Below are 16157 nucleotides of genomic sequence, written 5' to 3'. Positions count from 1 at the left end.
TCTCTAAGTTCAGTTTAAAATGAAGTAAGGTGACCAGTTGCTCGTTGTTGAAGGCCCCCTAGCACAGAGTGAGTTCATTTTCTGTCAACCCTCACAGCCTCTCTTGACATATCTTTGGTAACAGCCATTAAAGGCTTGATAGATTTCTGTAGAGTCAGCTGCAGCCTACAGGTAACCCTGTATGGTTTGACTGTTAGGATTGAACTTTTAGGGAAAAAAAGAGAAAGAGGGAAGAGTGATAACTGTATGTGAAGGGAGAGAAAAAACTATTGTTAATTCTTCCCTTCATGGTATATACCCTTTGGCTCTTTGACTCTAGAAATCATCAGATTTTGATGTTTTAAATATGGTGGATAGATACATAATCCAAAGTCAGGTGTTCGGATTGCTGAAGACTGGTAAAAGGTAACAATAGGTCCAAGTCTGGAGCTTGAAAAAAATGATACTTCTCATTTGTCATAGAAGCTCCAGTGTTTGGCATTCTCCTGCTGGTGGACTTGGGGATATTTGGGAGTTCAGCAACAGGTGTGCCGTCGACAGGTCTCTGGTCCTCCCTGGCAGAGGTGGGCCTATTCCTTGTTTGGGAATTTTTGGGAGGGACACACATGCCTGGCCAGCCAGAGGGGCCAGTCGGCCTGCACCGGCTGGTGTGTAGAGCAGGAAGCCCAGGTGTAACACAGCAGAAGATGACAGATCTCTCCATAGGATCCACAGGTAGCTAATGATGCCCTGCTCCTACCATGACCAGCCCCTTCCACACGTGCAGACTCTGCTCGTGCTTTGCATGGTGGGAGTGATCTGTGCAGGCAGGTGGCTGAGGTTGGCGTCCCAGCTCCACACCTAAACAGTTGTTTTGATCGGGCTTATTACTTAGCCTCTCTCGTCCACATTTACTGCCAGTGTTTGGGAGCCTATCCCTCCTTGTAGGCTGAAGTCAGGTATTATCTTGACCATGAAACTTTGTGTGGTCTCCCTTGGAAAAGCCCTAGCCATACTGTCCATGAACTACTCGAGACAACCCACTTGGGGAGGGTGTGTGTGTGTGTGGCGATCTTCACACATACCTGTTGTGTTTCACCACCTGCACTGTGAGCATCTGGAGATCAAGAGTTCAGTTTCGATGCCCCATCTTTAGCCCAGGCCTGGCATGTGGTAGCTAGTCTGTAAACATGGAGTGAACGAATGTCTGTGTTAGCTTACTGAACTCCCGTGGGACAGGAGGTTGGCTCCATTGGATTTTCACTGGTGTCAACTGCACTGTTACGTGCACTGAGATTCTTGGTAACTGTGCTTGAATCTTTTCTATTTTTTGTCCTTTTTTACTGATTAAGCAAAGCTCAGCTAGTTGGAGCCCCCCGATGGGACCAAGAGATGTGGTTCCAGCCTGACTTTGTTGTAGGTAAAGTGCTTAATTCTGAGCCTGGCATGGAGGAAGTTAGGAGTATTAGCTGATCAAGTAGAGAGAGTCTAGTTACTAACTAGACTGCAAACAATGGTGATGGGCTGGGATGCCATAAATGTACTAGGGTCTAGGGGCCTGAAGGAGTTAAAGCTCCTCTCAAAATAGGCCAAGCAGCTCCCAGGAAGTAGCTTCCGAGGCAGGATGTGGCAAACCAGTGAGTAAATGAGAGCCGTACTCCTTTGGAAGAAAAGGAAGTGGGTGGGGAGAAGTGAAGAAGAAGGGCCTAGTGGACAGATCATTTTTATCTGCTGAAGCTTGAAGAGCATTGCTTCTCTTTTGAATGCCAAGCAGAGCCTGCAGAATTTTAACCCGAAGCGACCAAGGTCCTAAAGAATGCTTAATAAGGCTGGTTTTGCAGTTGTCCTATTTTTCTCCACAGCTGGTAACTCAAGTTCAATGTGCAGTGGAGTATTGTCTTGGTAGATTTTGTTTTCTAATCTTGGTTTTTGGTGTACTCTTTGATGTTCTTTGCGGATTCACAATGTGAGGCATCATCCAGTCACACTCTTTTTTTAACCAAGAGTGAGTTAGAAGAAAGATATTTTTGTTTGCTTGTTTGTTTGGTTTAGAAAAGTGTCTCTTTAATGTGTTTAGCTTTTCGTTTCAGAACACATTCTCACCCATTCTCTGTCCAGGTGCTCATAACAGCTTTTTGTAATACAGGACAAGAGTATGCCTCCATCTTACTGTAGATGAAGAGATCTCGTTCAAGGTTAGATGACCAGTTACCAGCACAGTTGATGGAGGGCTCCAGACCTCCTGATTTCACGTTCAGGGTTATTTCCAGTCTTGTTATCTTTTGTTAAGAGCATGGTTATGTATTTGAGTGAGGCAAATTGACAGAGGGTGCAATTTTGCAGTAAAAATAGCCCTCAGGGATTCAGTAATGCATATATGAAATGAAATAGGTGAACTGAATTTAGTAAGCTTCAACATCACTGGAAGAGCAACTATCATTTATAAACGTATTGCATAGATAGCAATAATGTAAATCAGTGTTGGGTTTAGGAATTGGCTCCAGGACTGTGGTTTGATATGAGAGAAACACTTCTGTCCTAACAATGAGCTGGTATGCACGATGGACTGGATTTGACTCTACTGTCAAAGGCTTCTTTGAGCCAGTCTTTGGAACAGGTAGTGAGAGGTTCATTATCTAAAAAAGAAGTACCCAGTGGGCTTCCAAGGACCAGGAAAGCTAACTCAACAGTTTTTTGACATCAGATTTCTACTTACGCTTTCTCTCAAGGAAGCCACCATCTCCTGAGTTATGCAGCCCTTCACTCTAATTCTATGAAGGTTCCAAACTAGAGATTTTTTAAAAATTGAAGTATAGTTGGTTTACAATATTGTGTTAGTTTTAGGTGCACAACATAGTGATTCAGTTTTTTTTTTTTTTGCTATTATATTTCATTGTAAGTTATTACAAGATACTGGGTATAATTCCCTGTGCTATACAGTAAACCCTTGTTACTTATCTATTTTAGGTATAGTAGTTAGTATCTGTTAATCCCATACTCCTAATTTGTCCGCTCCCCCTTTTTGGCAATCATAAATTTGTTTTCTATGTTTGTGAATCTGTTTCTGTTTTGTGTATAGATTCATTTGTATTTTTAAAATTGCACATATAAGTGATATCATATAGTGTTTGTCTTTATCTGACTTATTTCACTAAGCATTATATTCTCTTGGTTCATTCATGTTGCTGCAGATGACAATATTTCATTATTTTTTATGGCTGAATAGTATTCCTTTGTCTTATATACACATATTTACATACACACACACAAACAGCTTCTTTAATCATTCATCTGTTGATGGACACTTAAGTTGCACCCATATCTTAGCTATTGTAAATAGTGCTGCTATGAATATTGGGGGCATGTATCTTTTTGAATTAGAGTTTTCAGTTTTTTCCAGATATATACCCAGGAGTGGAATTGCTGGATCATATGGTAACTCTATTTTTAGTTTTTAAAGAAATCTGCATACTGTTTTCCATAGTGAATGCGCCAATTAACATTCCCACCAGCAATGCACAAGGGTCCACTTTTCTCCACATCCTCTCCAGCATTTATTTGTAGACTTGATGATAGCCATTCTGACGGGTGTGAGGTGACACCGAATTGTAGTTTTGATTTGCATTTCTCTAAAATTAGTGATGTTGAGCATCTTTTCATGTGCCTCTTAGCCATGTGTATGTCTTACTTGGAAAAATGTCTGTTTAGGTCTTCTGCCCATTTTTTGATTGGGCACTTTGTATATTTTGAATATTAGCCCCTTGGCGGTCACATCCCCAAACTAGAATTTTTGCACTTATCCAGAAGTCTGCTTTGCATGAACACATTATTGGTATATATGACCCCAAAACTGCATACTTAAATTGCATTCTGGTCAAACTGTGATATCCTACATATATTTTAGATGTTTAAATATTAAAACAAATATTCTTATGGCATGTTTTAGAAGCTGAGATGTCTGGCTGCTGTTATTTGCTGAACCCTAAACAGCATCCTGTGTCATTGTAGGCTGGCGAGCTAGAACCTTTTTTTTTTTTTTTTTACTTAAGATTTTTACTTATTTTTAATTGAGATGTAATTGACATATAATATTGTGTACGTTTAAGGCATACAGTGTGCTGACTTGATACATTTATGTATTGCATTATGATTACTGCTTTAGCATTAGCTAACGCCTCTATCATGTTGCATAATGATCATTTTTTTGTGTGTGGTGAGAACATTAAGATCTAGTCTCTTAGCAACTTTGAAGCATGTAACACAATATTGTTGACCGTAATCACTATGGCTGTGCATTCTATCTGCAGAACCCATTCATCTTCTAACTGCAAGTTTAAACCCTGACCAACATCTCCCCATTTTCTCCCCAAACCTGATTACTTAGCATAGTGCACTGTGCCCTTCATGATCCAGCCCCAGCTTACCCTCCAGCCTCATCTGGGTGCCCTCCTGGATGTACCCATTCTGTGGCTGTTTGGAACGACCTGTAACTTTCAGTGCCCTTTTGTTCATGTCCATGCCCAAGCCTGGGTGGAGAGCTTTTCCCTGTGTTGCAGAAATACCCTTCAGGACTAAACTTGGGCATTACGTTTTCTGACCTTCACTTTTGCTTCCTTGTCTTAGATGGAATTGCCTTTTTTCTGTTCCCGTAGCTCCCTGTGCCTGCCTCACTTCCAGCATTATGGTCGATCTTACCCTGTAGTCCTTGCTGTGCTTGTTGGTACCCTTCCCTGTGTTTGGCTTGCATCATGGCATCTCTCCCTGTGTCTGTCTCTCTCTGTCATCTCAATACCTCTGTCTCCCTGACTCTTACAGCACACACACGCACAGATTGCCAGGTGAGGGGACAGGGATACCTTGCCTTCCTCATCTGCACCTCCCTAGCCTCTAGCCTAGATAGTGCCGGTCACACAGTGGATGCTCCATAATGAATCTGCATTGCATCTTCACAGCTGTGGACATAAATGGGTGTAAGCTAGATGTCTGCTCCAGTTCCCTATGCCCTGCCCTCCTCTAGATTGGCCCAGTCCTGGGGGTTTACATTCTCATGGTCACTTTTGCTTCTTTGAGACTCACATTTCCCTTCCTGTGATTTTTCTCTTTTTGCTCTGTGTTGAACCAGCTTGGAATTTGGCCCCCTTTCCCTGGTTTCCATCAAACAGCAGTAAGAACAAAACATACCTCAAAGCTGTGTGGATGACAGACTGGGCTGAAGGTCTGGGGTAGGGAGCGTGTATTACAGCAATAAAGACAGCTTAGAATCCAGTGGTATTAGGTATCTTTGGTCCTAAATGACCTTTGCCACTCTGCCATGGTGCATCCTTTTCTTCCTCTCTTGCTGCTTCACAGCCACTCCCAAAAGAAGTTTCTCCTGTTTTATTGTGCAACATATTTCAGCTCTCCAGCTCCACCTCTGCGTGTTGTTTTAGGACTGCTTCTGCCTATGCCCAGGCTCAGGAGCAGGCCTTTCTAAACTATGGGCCAGCCTTATGGTCCTCCATGTATTCTCCACTCTGGGGGAGTTTGTTAGCACAGTTATTTCCCCATTCTCTACCTTTCAGAAGACAAACACTATCAGTTTTGGTTTTAATTTAATTTCATTCTGTCTGGTCCATGATATTACTTATACTAACTAGGTTTTGACCCTACTGGGCCAGCTGCTCTTTTCTTATTTTAATTGAATTATAATTGGCTTGCAATGTTGTGTTAGTTTCTGGTGTACAGCAAACTGGTTTAGTTATATACATATATTTTTTTCTTTTTCAGATTCATTTCCATAATAGTTTATTGCAATATATTGAATATAGTTCACTGTGCTATACAGTAGGACCTTGTTGTTTATCTGTTTTATATACAGTAGTTTGTATCTGCTAATCCCAAACTCTTAATTTATCCCTTCCCCTCCCCTTTCTCTTTTGATAACCATAAGTTTGTTTTCTGTCTGTGAGTCTATTTCTAGTTTGTAAATACATTCCTTTGTGTCATTTTTTAGATTCCACATATAAGTGAAATCATATGATATTTGTCTTTCTCTGACTTCACTTAATATGATAATTTTTTGGTCCATCCATGTTGCTGCAAATGGCATTATTTCATTCTTTTTTATGGCTGAGTAATATTCCATTGTATGTGTATACCATGTCTTCTTTATCCATCTGTCAATGGACATGAGGGAGTGTTCTGACTTCATTGATTTACATGTGGCTGTTCAACTTTCCCAACACCACTTGCCAAAGAGACTGTCTTTTTTCCATTATATATTCTTGCCTGCTTTGTCGAAGATTAATTGACCATAGATGTGTCAGTTTATTTCTGGACTCTGTTCTGTTCCATTGATCCATATGTCTGTTTTTGTGCCAATACCATTCTGTCATGATTACTGTATCTTTGTAGTATTATCTGAAGTCTTGGAAGGGTTATGCCTCCTGCTTTGTTCTTTTTCCTCAGGATTGCTTTAGCAGTTTTGAGTCTTTTATTTATTTATTTGTTTGTTTGTTTGTTTATTTTTGTTTTTTGGGTGGAGGTAATTATGTTTACTTATTTATTTATTTATCTGTTTATTTTTTTAATGGAGGTACTCGGAATTGAACCCAGGACCTTGTGCATGCTAGGCATGTACTCTACCACTGAGCTATACCCTCCCCCCATTTTTGAGTCTTTTATGGTTCCATATAAATTTTAGGATTATTTGTTCTAGTTCTCTTAAAAAAAAAGTCATGGGTAATTTGGTAGGGATCACATTAAATCTGCAGATTGCTTTGGGTAGTATGACCAGGCCAACCGCTCTTAACTGGAGAGCCTGACTAGTAGCTTTTCACACCCTAGTCTAGGAGGTTGAATGCCGAAGTGAGCACTTGTGTGGGCTGCTAGCCCTGATCCTGAGATAATGATTCCCTGAGAGTCGCTAGAGAGTTCTCCAGAGGTGAACTCAGAGGTGAGATTTCCTGACCCCTCTTGTGTGTACTTTGGGCAAGGAGAAGGGTCTAGCTGTCACAAACATGTTGTTTGTGTATTTGAGGGGGTAAACAGGTGTGTAGAACTGAAGATTTCTCTATGTGGATTAGAATTGGAGACTGTGTTTTGAGTGCTGTGTTTCTTCTGACTGCGTCTTCCTGCTGTTGTGCTTGGGCACAGGCAGCTGATCTTCTTGCCCTGGGGACTCAGCTGTCCTCATGATTCTGGGTTATTAGGTCTAAGATTATGGTCACATTGGGTCCTTTCTTCTTGAAGAGCAACCTGCTCCTCTGATTCACAGAGCAGCAGACCATTATTACTCAGGGAGTTTCTTAAAGGTCTTTCTCTAGAACATGGAATGGGTGGGGTCAAATACATCATCTTAATAAGGCCTCAGTACACCAGCTTGTCCTTCCAGGAAGTCAGCCACTCCTCTTCTATGGCCACCACCAGAGCCAGGGCTAACTTTGTTTTTCTGATGATGACCGCACATTTATTGGGTTTTCTCTCTGGGTTGTCTTTGGTGCTTTCTTCCTTTCAACACTTCCTGCCTGCTTCTCTCCACCCTTCACTCCCTTAGTAGTGCCCTGGCTCTCTTATGGCCCCCAGAGTATTTATTGCTTCTACAGTGTGCTTCATGTGGGCAGTGTCCTATCCCTTCACTTCCCTCCCTAATTGAAATGTATCAGCCATGGATATTCCTCTGAAAGGAGTGTCTTTTTGGGTCGGTTTAATTTACTGTCCTCCCAGGGATTTTACCTTCCAGCAGAACACGATTCTTACCTCAAAGGAATAAGTCACTATGGGGTAAATGCCTGGTGTTCAGGATGAGCTAGTGGGAAGTTTGTTTGAAGGACAGGAGCTCTTTGGCATGGTGTGGAGAAAAGATCAAGCTTTGGAATTCCAATCCCTAACCTTGAGTAAGTTACTTAACTACTGGCCTCCCTTTCCATATCTGTAAAATGGGAACAACATACCTATTTTAAAATGTTGTGAGGATTAAATGAGTTAATGAGTGTACTATGGCTAGCAATTACGAAGCTCGTATCTTAACTGAATCTAAATTTTCATTCTTTATCAGACTGTCATATCCCTCTTTTGTCCCTGTTAAGTAAAGATGATACATTCCTTTTTGTCCTCTGTTTTCTGATCTTTTTTTTTTTTTCTCTTCCTCCAAACTCCTTTACTTTTTTCTTTCTTTTTTGTACTTCTACAGAAGACTGATTCTTTAGGACTAATACGAAACAGATTTTGTCCACTGAGATAGGAGGAACCATAGGCTATCAGTTCTTTTAAGCAACAATGTGACACCCCCTCTCTGATTAAAGATATTGTTCAATATTTAAAAAAAGTCTATGTGAGTGGGTGGTCCTACCACTCCAGAGGTTCCTGTGTGTGTGTGTGTGTGTGTGTGTGTGTGTGTGTGTGTGTTCTTCAGCGTGTCTGTCTGCAGAAACATGCTGTGGGAAGGTAATTTATATGATTTCAGAAGGCTCTTTGATACAAGGTGTGAGTTGGGGTTTTTTGGTTTTTGTTTTTTTAAAGGATAGGAATACGTGATTCTTATTTGTCTCTTTAAATAAACCTATCCTCTTGACTTTTAAAAACATTTGTTTATTGGCTTGGAAGCTACTTGATTTAAAATGAAATTAAAGACAAACACTTGTTGCAATTCTCATTTACTAATTTTTTTTTTACTTTTATGTTTTATTTCCCAATACTCTTTGCTATTAATATTCTTAATCCCAGTTCTATAGCATTGTCCACAGAGTAGACCCTACAAGAATGCTCTTCCTCCTTTCTTGCTATCTAAATTTTATATATCGTTTTCTAGACCAATTCAGGTCTCAAAATCCTGCAGATCTTACTCTGATTAACTCCAGCATATCCTGAACTACAGAGCCATCTGCGTCCTAGGCCCCTTGTGAGAATTAGGGGACCTGTGATCTTTGCTTCAGTCTTTTTAGGGAGTAGGAGTGAAACCAATTAAAGGCAATAAAGGTTGTGTTTAACTTCATTGTGCATTTTTTCTAGATAACTTATTTATTGCATGAAAACATGAAAATGCAGGAATTTCATCAGTAAAATGGGGCTAACTGTGGAAATTACATCATGGTGGTTTTAGGAGATTAAAGGAGCCCATCTGTATTTAGCTAAGAGTACCTGATACACAGCAGGTATTCAGTGAATCAGTAGCAAGTGCTGTCAAATTAAATGTTATTCTTATTGACCTATAATTATTCTAAACATAATAATATTAAATATTTGTTTATCACTTTTGGTGATTCCAACTTTTTTTTTTTTTTACTTTGTGCTGTCATTTAATCTCCACAGTCATCTGTTGTTTACTTAAATTACATCACTGTCTTAAACTGCCCTTAGCTGTCTGTATTCCTTTCACTATTTCTCTAAAAGCCTTGTAAGTGTCAAAATGCATGGATTCTCAGAGAAGAGATAGGAAGATGAAACGATTTAGTTCCAAAGGAAAAAGCCATGAGGATGAGATAACTGTCCACTGAGTTTATATGTGGACAGGAAGTAATGACTAGGCTCTAGCCACGTAGCATGGGGAGTCAACCATGGTGCTTGCAGACATTTATGGCACTGGTACTTAGCTGCAGAACTGTAGCCTTAGAATACTACAGGAAGAATCTGATATTAGAATCAGAGACTTTTAGCCCTGAAAAGGACTTTAAAGACCACTTAGCTTAGCTCCTGTGTTTTATTTATGAGAAAATTTGATGGGAAGTTATTTGCACAAGTTCACAGACTGCGTAACAGAGTTGAACCCAGCGTTTCTGACTCCCAAAGCCTTCACACCTATTGCTCAAGCACAGAGTATCTGGCAGCCACGTGCATGTTTTTCTTCTTTCTAGTAGTTACATGTGGCATTGTCAAAGACCAGTTCTTTGCTGACCCAGAAGCAGCAGATTTCCTGTGTATGTCTCTCGTCCTGGAAGTGGGTCTGGGGGCTGCTTTCAAGAACAATAACTGAATTTCTCACCTACACATCTGTCAGCAAGCTGAGACGAGATGTGAGCAGCCAGCATCAAGGAAAAGAAAAAAAAATTCCTCTGCTAAATTCGGTGAAGCATATTGTGAACCACGTAAGAATGGCTGTACTGAAGCATGGCTTTCCATAGCTGCTTAAAAATTTAAGCCCAAAACTGGGCTCAATACCAGCAAGGAGAGGTCTACAGAGGTCTGCTGTTGCTGGAGGAGGTAGAGGAAACTCTTCTGCCCACAAACTGCCACAGATACGAGGTAGAGTTTGGCTGCCATGGAGAGGAGGGGAAGTACGTTCTCACAGGGCTGCTTAAGGCTGAGGCTGAACAAGAGCTAGCTTCTTTACCCTCACCACAAGCCTGGCACTAAATAAAAAACAATTGCAGTCTGCCCCTGGAGGGAGGGGCATGAGCATGGAGAAGGACTCCATTCTGTGGCCAGGCGTTAAGGGACAGTTAAAAACTGGAGGAGGAGTAGGAACACTGAGAAGAAAAACCTATGCAGCTCAAGCTTCACACTGAGCATGTGTTAATGACCCTTTTCTGGAGAAATTTGTAGCCTGTGGCTTTAATATTAGCAAGAAAACCCAAACTCAGCTCAACTTCTGACTAATAGCCTAATGCACACTAACGCTGTGACAGAAGAATGTGTCCATTACCAAGCATACAGACAATTTACCTCAGTCTCTTCTTCTGGCATAATGTCCAGCATTTTACCAAAAATTACAAGACACAAAAATCAAGAGAGAAAAAACAATCTATTAGCAAGAGAGAAGGTAATCAACAGAACCAGACTTAAGATGACCCAGATGTTGGGATTATCAGACAGGGGCTTTAAAATAACCATGATTTATGTCTTAAAGGTATGCAGCATACATGAACAAATGAGGAACTGCAGAGGAGATGGAAACTAAAAATAGGTTCAAGTAGAAATGTTAGCAGTTTCAAAGAATATGACATCACAGGTTAGTAGGCTCATCAGGCTGGACAGAACACAGGAAAGAATCAGTGACCCTGAAGGTAGGTTAGTAGAAATTATCCCAGCTGAAACTTAAAGGGAAAAAAAAAAGAATAAAAGGAAATCAGAAATACAACAATAAATAAATTTTAAAAATACATTAAAAAAAAAAAGGAAATCAGAACCCAGCTTCCAATATTGATTGATCAATTTGTCTGTTTGTCAAGAGATATTGAGACTGATGGAGAGAGAGGAGACAGACACTGACTGGGACTTTTTAAGGAACTGGCTTATGCGATTGTGGAAGCCTGTTAAATTCATAATCTCCAGGGTATGCTGGCAAGCTGGAGACCCATGGAGGAGTTGCACTTTGAGTCCAAAGACAGTCTGCCAGAAGAATTCCTCCTTCTTTAGGGAAGTCAGCTTTGTTCTAGTAAGGCCTTCAACTGATTAGGTAAGGCTCATAACATGGAGAATAATCTGCTTTTCTCAAAGTCTGCCAATTTAAATGTTAATCTCATTCCTCCTCCCCTCAAAAAGAACATTTTCATAGAAACATCCAGAATAATGTTTGACCGTATATCATGGCAGTGTGGCCTAGTCAAGTTGACATATAAAATTAACCATCATATGCCCCCTTTTAGTACCCTCCCCCACCAAAGGGTGATGATCACTTTTTAACTTTATAACAGCATAGGTTAGTTTTGAATTTTATATAAATGGAATGACACAGTATGTATTCTTTTGCATCTGATCTCTTTCACAGAGCCTGTATACAGAATCCTAGAATTTTATTGCCTAGTTAACCAGCCCTTCTCAGCCTATAGGATTCAGCTGTGGGAGGGTCTAAGCCCCTCTCCATCATGTTGTCTGAGTCTGGCCCTAGTTGGCACATCTAAACTCTTAACAGATGGGCTGGTCTAGGTTGGAGTCCGGAAGTTGGTAAGCTGTGCCTTTGGCCCCCTTGCCTTCCTCATTCAGGCCCATTCTCCTTTCCTCTCTTACTGCTCTTTGTCACCCCTCCCATCCCCTGCTGTCCATGGTTTGACCCCTGATGCTAGTTCTCTTTTTCCTCACACCCCTCCACCCCAGTTGAAGCTCCTCAGCCCCTCAACCTGAACACACCCTCAGCCTTACTCTGCACCTCCTCAGCTGGCCGGCACACTGACAAACTTCCTTACACATCTAGGCAACTCACCCCTGCCTCCTCCCTGTATACTTCTTTTGTAGTTGTGGAAACTGAGGACCAGGAGAGGAGGTAACTCCCAAGATCTCTCAGCTGGGGAGTGGTATAGGGTGCAGATAGCAAGGGGTTGCAGCCTTAGTCTCTGGGTGCTGTTCCCTCTTAGCTTGGGTCTTTCCCTTTCCTTCTCTTTCCCTTCCCTGCCCTACTTGCCAAATGCCACAGGGGAGGAAGAACTTCACAATGCCTCGGCTCTCTGGTGAGGACACCGACCTTCCAGCACAGTGATTGGTAATCGTCCTCTGCTCATCCCTCTGTACCTTCTTCTTCTGGAGGAGGGCCTGCCATCTACAGCAGCCTTGCTCAGGTTGGCAGCGGACAGCTGGCTGATGTTTGACATGCATTTGTGCCCATTTCTATTTGGTGGATGGCAGTTTGAAGACCCCATTCCTTGGTCTGGACATCACCTCCCTGCCCCTTCAGTCATTCCTTTGGGTCAGCTTCCCACTGCAGTGACCACCCGGGTTGGAAGTGGCAACATGGGGCCTTGAAAGGAGCTCTGTTTCAGGAGTTGGGAGATCTGCCACCAGTAAGCTGTGTGACCTTGTCCTCTCTGGACCTCCGTTGCTTCACCTGTAAAATGGGTTGGGTCAGGTGGTCTTTGAGGTCCCTCCCTGTGCTACATGTTATACTGCTTCTTGACTTGAACCACTGAGCCACAAATGAGAGTCCAGCTGTGGGAGTGCAGTTAGGCTTAGCAGATGGCTGAGATGAGAGGGAAGGAGATGTTCTTGCCCACAGCATCATCCTTTCCCCACCCACTTCATTGTGCCTTCCTGGTGTTTTCAGAACACAAATGACAACCCTTGTTTTTCTCCAAGTTCCTTCTTTTTCCTCTCTGTTCCTATTTCAAGCCTATTATCTGCTTGTATCTGGATGAACTTGTGTTTACTGTGAGACAGCCCTGGTGCAGAATTCACGTTACAGTGTGTCGTTCCCTCTGTGCCGTGGGGAGTGTGGCGGGAGTCAGAGCCATCACAGCTGGTTCCTGGAGTGTCAGAGATGTATCGTGCTGGGCTCTGGTTTCCTTTCTCAGTCCCTAGATCTGATTTTGCTGATTTCAGTTAAAACCAAAGAGTGTGAAGGAGGCCAGTTCTTGCCCTCGAGTTTTGGAGATCAGTGGTGTGGTTGAGGGGAGGGGCCCCTCCTCCTCTCTCCTGTGTGTGAAGCGTTTCGCCTTGGGAGGGTGGAAGTGAGCCTCGCTGGACACCACCCACTCCCTGTGCAGGAGGAAGCAGTACTGAATACTGATATGTTGTTGATTGATTTCTTTTTAATGAGTCATGAAAGTCCTTTTGATGCCAGGATTTTCCTTTCACCTTCAGATAGAAATCTTTGCCTTTCATTTTCTGAAACAGTGTTTTGAAAACTTTTAGAGGCTTTTAATACTTACTAAGTTACAGGAAAGACAGTAATTCCTGCATCCTGCTGTTGTTGCTCTGGCTCTTCCTTGTCCAGCCCGCTCCCACTCACCCTAACGTTTGTGCAGAAATGTGTCAAAATTCCAGTGTTTCTTCCCATAAATTTTCTGTTTGATCCTCTCCTGGTGAAGTAAGCATCTTGTTACTCAATTTTACCAAACAGAAAACTGGGATGTGTCAAGTGAAGTGACTTGTCCACGGCCCCACAGCTAGCTGACGACTAATTTGGTGGAAGAGTCCCGGGTTCCTGATTACTAACGACTTGTCAATTTGGCAGCACTGTTTCACCCCCAGTCCTTTGGAAAGTGTCGCCACTGCAGCTTATAGTCCTTGCCATGTCTCTTCTCTCCCTGGCTCCACCTTCTGAAAGCACAAATCAAGCCAGTTCCTTAGCCAGTGGGGTAGGCGGTTAGACCACAGAGCATAGGATGGAAAGGTGGGAGGAAGGTGGCACAGAGCCCAGACTTGGTTTTCCTTCCTGAAGGTGGGAGAATTCCTTATTTCTGCAGGGAGTCAAAAAATGAGCCGAGTCAGCATCCCCCGCCCCCCAGGGCGTGGTTTCCTGTGGCCAGTGTTACCTGCAAGGCAGTGTTCAGACTGATTGATACACAGGAGAGACAGGATCGCATCTGGGGCAGAAAACTTCACGTAGGTACACCATCTTCATGGCTGAGCCCTGGTGTGTTACATGCCCCACACTTGGATCTTACCCATGTTGTTTGCAAGTTGCCTCCCTTGAAAGTACTGAACTCTTTGAAGAGGTAATACAGCATCGTGATTAAGGTTAGATATTCTCTCTGCCCAGGTTTGAATCCTTGCTCTACCGCTGTGTGACCTTAGACAAGTTACTTCACCTGTCTGTGCTTGAATTTGCTGTCTGTTGTATTTGTAAGGTTGTGAATTAAATGCATTAATATGTATAAAACACTGAAAAGAGTTCACAGTGTTGTGAGGAGAGTGATTGCCACTCCATCTAGCCCCCTTCCCTCTCTTCCTCATACATGCTCAGTGTGGGTGGGTGGGTGGGTGGGTGTGTGTGTGAGTGAGTGTGACAGGATCTTTTGGAGTCTGCATTTCCAGCCAGACTGCTGAACCCTCCAGGCAACTGTAACCTCATCCAGGTTTTAGCTGTGGTGTCTGTCTGCATTTGACATGTATTTCTAAATGTTGTCATCCATGGGCTCCTTTGTGGAGAGACTTTAGAGAAAGGAAACCAGCAGGTGTGTACTGTGCACTCACACCACACTTGTTCCGGTCCCCACGCCTGCAGGACTGGGGGCCACAGGGAGACTGAGTCGAGCCTTTTAGCAGAATGAGAATGTTGACCAGCTGTCTTAGTCTGCTTGGGCTTCATAACAAACACCAGGGACTGGGTGGCTTAAACAACAGAAATTAATTTGCTCCTCGTTCTGGGGGCTTCTATTCTAAGCTGGGGGTGCCAGCGTGGTTGGGTTTGGGTGAGGCCTCTCCTCCTGGCTTGCAGCCAGCTACCTTCTTGCCGTGTCCTCACATGGAATGTGGGGCGGGAAGGCCACCTCTCTCACAAGGCCAACAGTCCTGTCTGATTAGGACTCCACCCATATGACCTTACTTCACCTTAATTACCTTCTAAAAATCCTATCTCTAAGCATAGTCACAGTGGGGGTTACATTCATAGTTACATGTGAATTGGTGGAGGGGCACAGTTTAGTCCATGGCATCAGCCTTCTTCCCCCGAGCGCTCCCCAGGGAGGAGAGGTGGGGAAGTCAGCCTTGTATCCTCTTGGCCCCACGTGCTGTGTTATTTGTATGGCAGCACTGGATCTCCCCATGCACAGGGGAGGCGTTAGGTCTCCATCTCCTTGCCTCCTTGGGGTTTGGGATAGAGTGTGAATGAAGAGTGGAAGGCCATGCTTGCTCCTGCCCTCCAGGCTCAGAATTGGTGTGTATGTTGAGGGGAGGGGGCACCACCACTCTGATGTGTAATGACGACCTGTCTTGTCCCCTGTGTTGTTGTTTAGACTAGGGACAAAAATCAAATGAAACACGGTGGAAGCTCTCTTTACCACCCTCCTCTTAACAAGCTCCCACGAGCAATGAACACTTTTCATTTCTTTATGTAAAACACACTAGCAGGCCGCTCTCTGCCATACCCACTCAGTCCAAGCGCCTACTGGTTGAATTATGTGCTTACCAAGAGCCAGTTCGTTCCCAAACCCATTTGTACAGTTGTAGCTAGTGTTGTAATGTAAGTAATGTGGATCTTTAAATATCAGATACACTGACAAATATGACTGCAAATGAAGTGGTTTTCTTCCCCCCCCACCATGAACACTGTGAACACTAGTTAAAAGCCTTGGAAAGACTCAAGACCAAGTCACTAAGAAGTATTACTGTCAAATTAGATGAACATTAAAATTGGGGAAAATCAACAAACTCTTAAAATTTTATTCAGGAATTATTTTTTAAGTGTCTACGTTTTTACTCCACTTTAGAGAAACAGGATTTGGAAATGTTAGGAAATGATAGACATTGTATTATGTTCTGGTTCATGTAATAAAAATGAGGTGAGGCTCTTACCAGTGGATCCTTACTCAAAGGCCTTGCCCTATTTTAAA

General features: G+C 42.8%; 1 protein-coding gene across 1 annotated transcript in view; it reads left to right on the top strand.

Annotated features, from left to right (window-relative positions):
* Positions 1-16157, top strand: part of MAP2K1 (mitogen-activated protein kinase kinase 1) — a 67992-nt gene that overhangs the window by 17049 nt on the left and 34786 nt on the right. The window lies entirely within an intron of this gene.

This window comes from Camelus ferus, chromosome 6 (genome assembly GCF_009834535.1).
Source record: "Camelus ferus isolate YT-003-E chromosome 6, BCGSAC_Cfer_1.0, whole genome shotgun sequence".
Classification (NCBI taxonomy): Eukaryota; Metazoa; Chordata; class Mammalia; order Artiodactyla; family Camelidae; genus Camelus; species Camelus ferus.
Note: the sequence above shows the minus strand (reverse complement) of the source record. Positions and strands in the feature narration are given on the sequence as shown.